Raw genomic sequence first — 10,559 nt, 5'->3', positions numbered from 1 at the left:
GCTTTGCTTCCATTATTTGCATAATGGAGTCTCAAGACCTACTTTATAAGATGACTGGGAAAATCAAATGAGCTAACTCCTATAAAGCACTTAATGCAGAGCTTGGCACATTGTGGAACCTAATGAATATGAGTTGGGGTTATTAATTACTGCAAGTTAGCTGAGTTTGAAGTTCATGGGCTTTGGCATTATGAAAGCTTGGAGCCCCCTGGTAAAAGGCCAGGGTCTGTGGTTATTGAAGAGAATATGCAGAAAGTCTCTAACATGTGAATGGGTTTATTCGAGAACCTCAGCCAGCAGCGCTAATCAGCCTGGTTTGAGGAGACAGGGGATACTGATGCCAGGGTGCACAGCCCGGCTCAGTGTTTTTCATGTCAGCTTCCTGTTCACTAGACCAGCTCTTAGGTATGCAGAGGTGTGACATGCTAGGCTGATCCCCTTCAACCAAACTCCTCAACAATTCATTGCTTGCCTCCCAGGTATCACCTGTCCATATTTTAACTTGTCTGTTCTTCTTTCCAAAATGAACTGGTATGTTCCTCTGGGTTATGTATCCTTTGATTCCCTTATGATTGCTGTCAAACAGGATGTGTACACCTGCGTTAGAACCCTGAGGAGGGATAGTTAAAATGTTGATGCCTTTGGCTCTGAACCCACTGAGTCAGAATGGGAAGAGGAGTGGAGGATGGGGTTTAGGAACCCCCCTGCTCATCAAGCAAAGTCCCAGATGATTCCACTGTAAGCTGAGTTGAGGAGTTGCACACTTTGCCTGCTCTTCTGTTCTGTTGGAGCAGGGAGGAAGTTCCCCAGCCAGTGATGTCTTTTGTCTCCAGTTACAAAAGGTTTTTTTTTCCCCTGAGCAAAGCCATGAAGTGATGTTTTCTTCTTGGACCAGGCTTTGAAGAAAAGGAGAGGGGCTCCACAGGCTTTTAATCAGTTTTCCTGAGCTCTCTGAAGAGCTGTCTCCTAGATTGCTGGGGAGAGACAGGTGCAAAGCCACAGGTGTCACCCTGACACAGCTTTTACCTTCTTACGTATGTGACCCCTGAAGCAGGATTTGTTTGAAAATAAGGTGCTGTTGGTAAAAGAAAAAAAAAATTAGAATCTACCGAGCTTTCCTAACCCCTTATTTTATAAATTAAAAACAAACAAACGTAAAACTAAAATAAAAACCCCCAGAGTCGCAGAAAGTGGAAGAATTTCTTAAAGTTCTGTGTCAAAGTTAATGTCAAAGCTGGGTCCAAAACTCTGGTCTTCTGGTATCTTGTTGGTGGAATTTTACTTGATGAACTTGAGATTTAATACAACTACAATCTAGTGAAGTTCTGGCACATGGAAAGCCCTTAGTAAATGTCATTGTTATTGTTGGTGTCGTTTGTCATTGACTTGTGCTTGAGACTGGGAGCTGGCAAAGCAAGCAGGAGAGAAGCACAGGCAAGTGGCTGGGGGAAAGCCCGCTGGCCACCCAGACAGGTCTGCACGTGACAGTAGTTTTCAACTTCAGTTAATTCAGCACAGTTCAAGTGTCCACAGTAGGCTAACTCATCAATGTCCCGGAGTTGATCTGAATCTGGGATGCTGTCTCATTTTATCAGAGCTGTCGTTAACAGACGTACAATTAGCTATATCTCTCACAAATATTTATTAAGCTTCAATCAAATGCAAGGTACTGTCCTAATGCAAAATACAGATGTGAAGGGAAAAGATGGAGCTTATGTTATCACTGAGGACCAGGCTGGGGGGAGGTGAGCCATATGCAACAAATGTAAAACATCGAGTGATAAAGTCCTATGAGGACAAAAACAAACAGAATAAAGGAATAAACAGGAATGGGGGCAAGAAATATCCTTTGGTTCAGTGTTCAAGTCACAACATAGGTTGTGCTCCATTGCCCCGACATTTCTACAGTTAACATGAGGAGTTACCATCAGAAGGGAGCATGGTGCTAGCTAGAGGGAAGGAGATGATCTAAGATTCAACAATTCAATGACAATCTATCATGTTCATTTCTATTGTGTGGTTTCTCCTGTCAAGTTCCCAGATACTGTGGTCTGGCCCCAGACAGAACTTGGATGGGCACAATTAGAGTATCCACTTCTGTGACTCTCCTTTGGCAATTTGTTCACATCTTCCCATCTCGTTTTTCTAACAATGTCCCTTCAATTTGTCTTTTGTTTCTTGAGGGTCAATTTGCATGTCTCATCTCTGATCCACTGAGTATGGATTCTATGCTTCCGGGTTCAGAAGGCAGCTTTATTTTCTCCTTTTCCAAGGTTTTCCTTCTCTTTCCCCATAACTCCATTAATACTTTCTTGATAAAGGCTGCTGCTCCTCCATTAATATGTACAAAATGCCCTGTCTTCCCTATCAAGTTCCCCAAAGAACTATCACACACAATAGCTTCCTGATATACCATGGCCCTCTACCCTCTGGATCAAATCCTTCTTTCAGGGGTGAAAAGGGCTGTCTGGGAGCCTGACTTTGGACCAATGAAGGTGGCTTGGAGTTTAGGACAGAACATTGTAAGACAAGATTTTTCTGGATCTGAGGGGTTCCCTTTCTCCAAGGGGAGAGCCAACTAGCTAATGGTACACCAACAATGGAGACTTTTTCTCCAAATCTGCAGAAATAGTTAAGAAGTAGGGAAGGCCTTGGGGATTCCCCCAACAAACTACTAGAAGAGGAAATAGAGGGACAGAGGAGGAGTGGAAGATTTAGGGGGCAGCAATTCCAACCGGGATGGAGAGGAGGTAGAGGGCAGAATTTTCCTAGAATTGATGTTTCTTGGCACTAGGGATAGCCAACTTGCAATGATTGCATTGGAAAGTGGAGGAAGGGGAGAAGGGTCTAGTCCCTAACTCTCTACTTTTCAAAAGCTTATCTGATAAAGTGTTATCTAAAGACAATACAGCCCAGTCCTTCCTCTACAACACTGGTTGCTGAACTTTAAAAATTTTCCATGCAGCCCAGCACAGTAGCACATGCCTATAATCCCAGTGGCTCTGGACTGAGGCAGGAGGATCGCGAGTTCAAAGCCAGCCTCAGCAAAAACAAGGCCCTAAGCAACTCGGTGAGACCTTGTATCTAAATAAAATACAAAACAGGGCTGGGGTTGTGGCTCAGTGGTTGAGTGCCCCTGAGTTCAATCCCTGGTAAACAACAACAACAACAAAAATTATCCATGCAACTTTTCTTCAATGGAAATATTATAAGAAACACAAATTGGACTTTTCCAGTGGAAGCTGAAGGGTATAACTCTTCTCAGCATTTCAGTGAAATCCCAGGGTAACTCTTTGGAGCCCAAAGGATCCTATGGAGCCCCTCTGCTCAGGGGTTGCAGATGGGCAGCATTAGCACTTGGAATTCCAGAATTTCCACCTCCATTTCAACCAAAAAACCTGGAAACTTTACCTATTTACATATTGGGCTTTTGAAAATATTTCCTGTGTGTTGGAAGGAACGTCCCTTAAAAACACTCCCCCCTACTACACTCAAAATCTAATTGTGATTAGCACCGTTTTTATGGCCTTAAAACCAGAGAAGAAGGCCATATATTCCTATATATGGTCATGGCTTGGTCTGGCCAAGACTCTTCAAAGTTGCAAGGATGCCCCTACTGTAAACCATTCATCTGGGATAAAATAAGTGATAAGAAAGATTAAATCCAAGCCACATCAAGCGGGAGGCATACAGACTTGCCCTACTGAAATACCAGAGCTTGTATACAGGGTGTTAGAAAAACTCGAGGGTGCTATGGAAAAGATGGGACTAAAGATACCGTTCATTATCATCACACAGTGTCCTCTTAAGAAAAATGCCTCCCAGTGGCAGGAACAGGATTTCCTTGAGCAGTCCTTTGATTTTCCCTACCCCTACCCCTATCCCTGCCCAAATCATCAGAGATCAAACTCAGAGGCGCTCTACCACTGCTTTTAATTTTTATTTTGATACAGGATCTGGCTAAGTTGCTGAGGCTGGCCTTAAACTTGCAATCCTCTTGCCTCAGCCTCCAGAGTTGTTGGAATTACAGTTGTGCATCACTATGCCCTGCTTCCCCTTTGATCTTTATAGAAGACTTCATGACCCCTTAGCAGTTGCTACTAGAAAGCACAGCCACATTTGTAGCATTCCCGTGGCCAGGTATAGAACACTAAGGAATACATTTTAGATATTGACCTTGTTCCTTGCTGCAACTTATTTTCCTACTCTACTTTCTTCAAACCTCCTTTTCCTAGTTGATTGGCACTTTATCTTGCTGCATTGTATGACAATTTGTAGGACACATGGGAGAGTCTAGGCAAGTGTAAAGTTAGAGAAAACAGTCCACAGGAGACTGCCCCCACTTCTGACACCAACTGCAAACCACCCCATTTCCATCATTTGCTAGAAGGACTCACAGAACACATTATAAGCTGTAATGTTCACGGTTATGGTTTATTACAGGGGAAATATACAGATTAAAAATTAGCCTAAGGAAGAGTGCATAGAAGTCTAGAGAAGTACTCAGCACATCAATTCGCATGGAGTTAGGACAGTGCCACTCTCCCGGCGTCAGCATGTGACAATACACATTGGAATTGCCAACTATAAAAGTTCACCAGAGCCTTGGAATTTTCACTGGGGCTAGAACACATGCTGCCCACATGGCTAACCTTGAGCTCCCAGCCCTTCCAAAGGTTGGGCTGATATCCTTGGTCTCCAGTTTCTCTAAAGGTAGAAATAACACAGCTTGACTCAAAGTCTCCATCATAAATCATATCGGGTTGTCTGCTGGCCAAGGCCCCTAGGCAAACAGACACTCCTCCTAGACATGACACAGCAAGGACCTAGAAATCACCCCCTGGTAGCTGAGGACAAAGGCTAGACTTGTCTTCATTACACAACATGTAAAATTCATCTTTAGGACAAGATGACAAGAAGGAAGGAGCAGACCATCAAACCCAATCATACATCTGCGCATACACCTGTATAAGACCACTGCTCTTCATTGACAGTGACACTTCAAGGACTCTGGGGCAGAAATCAAGGGAGGGACTACAGCTGGAACTCTGTCCACAGTTATTGAGTCCCTCTGTGAGCTGTTGTACTGCTCATGGTACCATAGGTTGGGGAAGGGGACAGGGTGCTGCTTGATTCTTCTTGACTGAAGAGACACCTCACAGTGCCCTCTAGGACCCAGGAAAGCCTAGAGATGCAGACACAGGTTGAGACAGGAATCTGGCTCATTCTATCATCTCACTTATTAGGTTAGGATGGACACATGTGCAGTAGAAGTTGAGAGTTCTGACAGGTTTGTAGGACCATTTGGGAAGGACACTGTGTCAAAGTCATAGTTGATACCAAGACTTCAAGGCCTCAGAGCTATGCTCATGAATCTTCTGTAGCTCTTAGGAAAAAACCCTCAGCATCCGGTGGTTCCCAACACACACACACACACACACACACACACACACACACATCCCTGTATATGTGAGGCCACAGGGTCCCCTCTGCAAAAAGACATACAGAACTATGTTGGTGCCCCACCCAACCAACAAAGGAAGTGGGAAATGTGGCCAGCACCGAGGAGAAGGCATCTGTGACCTTGGTAATGAAGGTTCAGCTGAGGCTGCAAGGCTTCTGCAGATCTCCCAAGCCCACCTGCACCCAGGACCTGCTCCTCTGCCTCTCTCTGCCCATGTGTTGAGAGTGCCTCTGACTATCTCCCTCCTCCTGCACCACCCCTCCATCCTCCACCCAGCCCAGCTGTAAGAGAGAAGTTCCCTATGTCTTAGTTCAAGATCTAGATGGCTTAGAGTTGGTGAGTGCTGGGAGCCATTAGCCAAGTAGGTATGACAATTTCCTTGCCAGCGTACCCCATGTTGCTGACATTTTGCAGTGACATTGAATGTAGTTGACCTTGCTCAAGGACCAGGGCGGATTAGGGTGTTCCCGGTTTAACATAATCGGGTTTAGGGCGTTCCCAGTTTAGGTTCCAGGTTTAAGGTTTAAGATTATTCCTGCTGGGAATAGGGCGTATCCTGCTGCCTAAATTCCCCTTGAGTTCTCACGGGATTCAGACAGTATATTTTGGGAGACAGAAGCCCAGTGAAGGTGAATTTGGGAGAGAACGTGGATTTGGGCGGAGAACGTGGATTTCCCCGGAACGTGATTGTAGACGGCTGGTGTGAGTTCGGGAATAAAGAGTTGCTGTTTGAATCTACAAGCTGTGTGGTGGCTCGTGATTGTGTGCCCAGCCAGACTGCGGCATTTGTGCCCAGCCAGACTGCGGCAGGTGAGATCTCAGGAAATAAGTTCTCCAGAAGGAATCACAACTTCTGGGGTTATAAGAAGGGGGTCCATCTCACAGCTTAGGTCCTGATGCCCTTAGTCATATTTGCATGAGATTGAGATTCCTCTCATTCCACCTGTCTATCTGTCCAGACTCCCTGTCTTCTGCCAGGCTGGGGAGGATGCCAGGATGATCAGTTGTTTCCCAGCCCCTGTGGCTCAGGTCCACATCATCATTTGGATGCAGGATAGGATGCACCATCCACGGAGAGTTGCTCCCTGGAGACATGGTTCTTGGTCTTGAAGTAGCAGTTCCCAGCATCCTGCTCTGACTTCACTCGGAAGAGGAGGACAGCAGCCCTGCCATAGGGAACTGGATGTGTCCCCGGGATCTCTTTGTCAAGATAGAATAAGTGCAGGGTCAGAGGGGAGCACCTCTGAGCCTCACAGAGGGGCTCCACCATGTCCCCCACAGCAGAGCCAGCAGCCCTATGTGGCAGAGTGAGAAGAAGATGGGACACAGGAGCTGGGACAGCACATATGGTGGAAGAGTCAGCCCGATTCTCCAGGTTCCAGGGTCCCTCCACCCTAGGAGACCCCTCTCCCACTACCAGGGGGTGCTATTGCCTGATGCCTAGAACACTGGGGAGTGCCTCCCCTTCCTTGCTCATTTACCTTGCACCCTGGTCTCCAGCCAAGGGCTCTGTTTCTGGACCCAGCAACCCTCAAAGGCCACTTCACACCAGCAAAGCCCAGAGTCTCTCTCTTTGACCCCTGGGATGCAGAGCTCTGGGTGGTGGCTCCTGTCCTTCATAAGGTGTGGCCATTCTTATGAAGGAAAAGGAGCTGTGGCTGCAGCTTCATCTGACATCTCAGGGTCAATGGGCTGTCCTCACAGGTTCAGGAGAGGGGATGGCACTCAGCACAGGAGGCAGGGACAGCTCTGGGAAGACACAGGCCCAGGGCTCAGGAGGGGAGTCCTGGACAATGAAGCCCTGGAGGCCAAGGACTGAGCTTCAGTACAGCCTGAGCTGCAGCTCCTTGACCCACACGGGAGACAGTTTCATCCCCAAGACCTATCCCTTTGTCCTCATCCACACAACTCCCACATAGCCAAGACCCTCTGGAATCCCAGGAGTCAGAGCCAGAAGGTCCCTTAGCAGTCATCTGGTCCACAGAGAAGAAGGGGGAGTGACGAGGCTGACTGAGGGCTCTTCCCCATACCTCCTCCTTCCCCTGGCTCCAAACATGCCCCATGTGGGTTGGGAGGAAATACTGATCCAGCATCATGGACGCTAGGGACCCTATGCACTGGCCTAAAACATCAGGGAGGACTCCTGCCCAGAGAGCTATTGATCTCTAGAGACTGGATCCCAGAGTGGCCCCATCAGCCCCTCTAAGGTGGTAACTCACCTCGGATCTGACCTTGGTAGCTGCAGGTGTTTGTGAACCAGGATTCAATAACCGTCGTCTGCCCAGTGCAGCTGTACTGACCACCGCTTTCCACTTTAGAATAAGGAAAGAATTATCCACGTGTGTAGAACTGCACCCGGGACAGTGCTGTGGGCCTCCATCCCTGGCATGTCAGGGTAAGGGCATCTCCTTCAAACACAGGGTTGGCAGGAATTCGAGGTGCAACCAAGCCGTGAGACAGAGGACGAGGACCAGCCGCAAAGCTGCAGGTCCCATCCGTTCAGTTCTCCCTCTGTCCCCAGCCTAAGACCCCCCACTGGGGATGGAGACTCCTGGAGAACCGCTCACAGCTTCGTCTTTGGTCCTCCCCCGGACAGAGCAGGACCTCTGCTTCCCTTTAGCTCACCTCCTCCTTTTCCTTCTCCTCCTTCCTCTTTCTTTTCTGTTCTTCTCTCACCTTTTCCCATTTCCTCTCTCTCTGACCGTACCATATACCGGGTAACTCCTCACTAACATGTTTGGTTACTCCTGGAATCATTCCAATCAGGTAGCTGAATCCTGCAAAGATTCACATTTGTTCATACTTCTCGTGTCCCCAGTCCAGGGACACAACAGCCCCCACCTCTGGTATCAGGTCAGACCCCCTAAGAATCCCAGGACAGGGGGCCTGATCTGGCTCCTTCTTGTCCCTCATCAGATGCTCTCCCAGGCCTAGGCCCAGACTCCATCCACGTCCCCACACCAATGCCCATCGCCACCAGGGATTCTCTCTCCGTTCCAGTCAGGCAGCTGTTGTTCCCATTCCGAACCTGAGTCTTTTGACCTGATGCACAGGACAGAAGGGTCTCTCCCTTGGCTTTAAATCTCCCACATATCAAGACCCACAGGTCCCAGGTAGCCTCAAGAGGCAAAGCCTGTGTTTGGGAATTGGACCTGAGGACCTTCATGAGTAATTGTAGAAACAGGATTGATTCATAGAAGGGTCTCATCTCATCTCTAAGAAAGATGAATACAAGTGTAATCAGCCTCTTTCTGGACCATAGCGTACCTGACATCACTGTTAGAACAGATGAGGCCCACAGGGTCACTAAGCGCAAACCCAGGTTCTCAAACCTGGTCCCTCTTTCAGCACTAGCCCCAGAACACTTTCCCAAGCAATGGTTTGAACTTTCTTCCCAAGAAGTTACATAAATAAGTCCCTGGAAATCTGAGTACCCATATGTATGTCTCAGATTCTCCTTTTTGACAAAAGGACCAATGCAATAGGAGGCAGAGATACAATTTATTTATCATTAATTGATTCACTTATATTTATCATTAATGAATCCATTTACTTATTCATCCCTCAAATATTAATTGAGCACCTTCTACATGCCAAACACTCAGATATGTGTATGTGTATATACACATAGATATTTTTTCCTGGTATTGGGGATTGAACTCAGCAGAACTCTACCATGAGCTACATCCCCAGCCCTTTTTATTTTTTTATTTTGAGACAGGGTCTTGCTAAGTTGCTCATGTTGGTCTCAAACTTATGATCCTCCTGCCTCAGTCTCCAGAATAGGTGGGATTATAGGTGTATGCCACCACGCCCAGCTAAGGCACATGCTTATTAATGATCTAGTAGACAAAAAGAGATAGATAAATAGAGAGAGAGAGAGAGAGAAAGTTTTACAAGTGAGGATTCAGAGATTTGGCCTGTTCTACCTTGGGAGGAGATCCAAACAGGTGAGGTATCTTGATCTTATCTTGAAAAATGTATTATTAGAAGGAAGAAGTAGATGTGGCCTCACATGCAAGGGCACAGCCAAGAGAATTCTTGGAACTGATAGATACAGTAAGACTGGACAGGTAGGCTATAAGAAGGGTGGTGCCGACGTGCTGGAGAGGTAGCAACCAGAAATTGAAATTATGCCAAAACAATGGGAAAGAACAGGAAGAATGTGCGTTTGGGGAGTAAAATAATTACATTTGCATTCGAGATCCCATGGCTTCCGTGTGAGAATGGATCAGAGGGGGGCAAGAAATAAAATTGAAAAGACAGTAAGATCATTGCAATTGCCAAGGCGAGACAGGAGGGTATCTATCCACTGAGACAATGTCAACGAGGCGGAAAGGAGGGGATGGATGTGAGCGTTACCAAGAGTCGTGTAGGTGAGACTTAATGATAATGACTGGACGATCTGATGGGAGCGGGGGATAAAGGAGAGTGAGGGGCTGAGGATGGTAGGAAAGTAAGTAAGGAGCTGATTTGTGGGAAAATGTGAAGAATTAAAATGTGCCCATCTTAAGATGAGGTGTTTGGGGCATGGCCACCCGGAGATTTCCATCAGTTTATAGAGTCTGTATGTAACTTAAGTATCTATTCTGGATTGGAGACATAGGTTTGTGAGTTATTAACTTCTGGTGGTGTTTGACACCAAATGTGTGGGATAGCACCCTGGAACTCAAGAAGGGAGCACAGAGTGGTGTGTGTGTGTGTGTGTGTGTGTGTGTGTCTTTAATCTTTTGCTTTTTTTATTTTTTCACCCACTCCTGGGGACTGAATGCCTAAACACTCTGCCACTAAGCCACATCCCCAGACCTTTTTATTTTTATTTTGAGACAAGTTAAATTGCTGAGGCTAATGTTAAACTTGTGATCTTCCTGCCTCAATCTCCCAAATCCCTGGGATTATGAACATGCCCCACCACATCCATCTCTTTTTTTTAAAATATATTTTTAGTTGTAGATGAACACAATACCTTTATTTTACTTATTTATTTTTATGTGATACTGAGGATGGAATCCAGTGCCTCATGCATGCTAGGCAAGAGATCTATCACTGAGCTACAACCCCAGCTTCCCTTTTTAAAATATATATATATATATAT

At 46.4% G+C, this 10,559-nt stretch overlaps 1 pseudogene; it reads right to left on the bottom strand.

Moving 5' to 3' along the window:
* Nucleotides 1-6,309: 6,309 nt before the first annotated feature.
* Nucleotides 6,310-8,592, bottom strand: LOC107147263 (annotated as a pseudogene).
* Nucleotides 8,593-10,559: the final 1,967 nt, after the last annotated feature.

This window comes from Marmota marmota, unplaced genomic scaffold, assembly GCF_001458135.2.
Source record: "Marmota marmota marmota unplaced genomic scaffold, marMar, whole genome shotgun sequence".
Taxonomy (NCBI): domain Eukaryota; kingdom Metazoa; phylum Chordata; class Mammalia; order Rodentia; family Sciuridae; genus Marmota; species Marmota marmota.
Note: the sequence above shows the minus strand (reverse complement) of the source record. Positions and strands in the feature narration are given on the sequence as shown.